This window comes from Electrophorus electricus, chromosome 1 (genome assembly GCF_013358815.1).
Source record: "Electrophorus electricus isolate fEleEle1 chromosome 1, fEleEle1.pri, whole genome shotgun sequence".
Lineage (NCBI taxonomy): Eukaryota > Metazoa > Chordata > Actinopteri > Gymnotiformes > Gymnotidae > Electrophorus > Electrophorus electricus.
The window spans coordinates 17,504,433-17,506,932 of NC_049535.1; positions in this window are offsets into that span (position 1 = coordinate 17,504,433).

Consider the following 2,500-nt stretch of genomic DNA (forward strand, 5'->3'; position numbering starts at 1 on the left):
CATTAGCACAGGAAGGTAGGGGCAATCACAGACATCTCCAACCTGCAATGAGGCTATAATTACGCCGCTATCGTTACCGCACAACAGTGTGTGTTTGCACACAGTCCTGCAGCTGATGGATTTAGAAAAGGCCATTGGTTTGCACTCTAGAACACAGTGATGCAGTTAAGGAAGCTGAAATATTCTTTGCTCTAAACATCACTCAGCTTTTTACGAGTTCAAGCCAGATCAAGTTGCCACCATTGGGCCCCTGAGCAAGGCCCTTAACCTTCAATTGCTCAAGATGTATTCAGTCAGAAATGTAAGTCGCTTTGGATAAACGCATCGGCTAAATGCCGTAAATGTAATATTTGATGTTTTGCTTGCTTATTAAAATCTTGTTTCTAACCCTTGCTCTCTGCTTACAATAAAATAACCTGGTTCATCCCTTCATTACTTTCCAACTCCCAGTTACAGAAATCCCCTGCTCACTGGTCCCCCAGTCACTGTGTTATCTAGGTCAACCCCTCCACACTCACAACCTCAGTCAGGTCCTCCCTCAGACAAGGCTTGTGTGCCACCTCATTAAAAGCCATGGAGACAAGTTCTGGAGAGACTCTGCACCAGTACAGCCATGACTGCTCTTCTGTCTATACACAGTCTTCACCCAGCGGGCATCTCATGCTGTCTGTTATACGTCACAGGCTCCCTGTGGCCACATTGTGCTGTGTGTTAATATGCTGTATGTTAATATGCTCTGTGGACCGACCCTGAGTTTGGGTCAAAGGCAATACACAATAAATGGAGTAAATGACATATGCAGATGAACAGGGCAACTCCGCTGTGGGGTACCGAGCACTGACCATTTATCCAGAAGAGCATTGCGTCAAAGCAAGCATAAATGTGACACGCTGTAACTGAGCTGAAAAAAAGGCCAGCTGGCTTCTCACCGAAGCATCAGCGGACACACTCTCAGACTCTGATGGTAATGAGGGTTGATGATGCTCAGAGGTGTCCCTCAAATGTGGACTGATTCCAGGTCCACACCACTGCTGTCCTGTAGAAACGTATTTTACAGTGGTGGGAGGCTGAGGAGTTTTTGTTACCTAACCAAGCAGACGTTATGTTTTTAAACAACTTCAAAACACAACCCTTAACATAGAATAGGTACGACATGAAAACACGTAGCTGACGCACCTGTAGCATCATTATAACTGGCTCCCTTTGGACCTTTTTACGAGACGTGAACGGTATTACAGAATTTGCATATTGATTGTGATTGGTCAGTTTACCCACCCCCAGCAGCCTGTATGCTCTCAACCGTGATTATCGCTCTCGTTTTACTGTACCGGTAATTTGTAAAATGGATGAATATTCATAGTAAGTAAAGTTATGCACATAAGAGCGTGCATGTAAGTCATATTGATTGTTTCACACATTGTTTCATTGCATTGTTTGAAGTTGAAAAAAAAACTGAAGCATTACGGAAGGTCAACTCAAGCTGTAGATTTTCGATGCAGAGTCCAGACTACCGTACTGTCTCTTTGCAGGTACGTGGAGAGCCTTTCTGTGCTCCGCTCCAGCGAACCCTTTTAATAATCCGCGCTTGCGTTTAGATCTAAAAAGCATCGGGCGCGCGCGGGAGAGAGGCGCTCGTTTCTCAAATGGCATGCTTGCAGATGATTAACGTCGATGGCAGAGAGCAGAATGGGCTCGACATTCATCGATGACGTCCAATCGCTAAATGCAGGACCTAAAAGTGGCTTCCATAGAACGGGCCGTTAAAGTGGCTTCCACAGAATGTGTGTGTGTGTGTGTGTGTGTGTGTGTGTGTGTGTGTGTGTGTGTGTGTGTGCGCGCGCGCGCGTATACGCACACACATACCTGGTCTGCGACAATGGTATGTAGTATGTGGCAAAATAACATTCACATGAATGTCAGGACCCAAGGGTTCCCTGTACAATATTGCCTTGCTTTCTTCCTATAGTGCATCTCTTCCCTACACAAACGCTGCACACGCACCCGGCCGTACGCATGACGTAAAAGGAATCGTGATTCATCGGACCTGGCCACCTCCTTCCCGTGCTCCACGGTCCAGTTCTGATGCACACGTGCCTGTTGTAAGTGTTTTCAGTGGTGGAAAGGGGTCACAGCGAGCTGCCATGCACTATGTGTCTGACACTTCTCCACTCAAACCACCATCCCCAAGGGCACAAGGAAAACACGCATCAACTCAAGTTCAAAGTTCAAGTTCAAAGAGGTTTTATTGTCATTTCAGCTATATACAAGTACACAACAAAAACGAGACAATGTTCCTCCAGGACCATGATGCAACACAAAACAACAGTGCAACAGGCAACATGCTACACAAGTGCAAACAGTCCAATATAGTGCAAAAATGTCCTCTCGCCTCTGTCCTGGAATCCAGCTTCATCTGTCTGTCCGTACAGCTGCATCACTGGCTGTCTTCAAAGACTGAAGACTCACCTCAAAGTCACTAATCACTTAAACATACAGTATA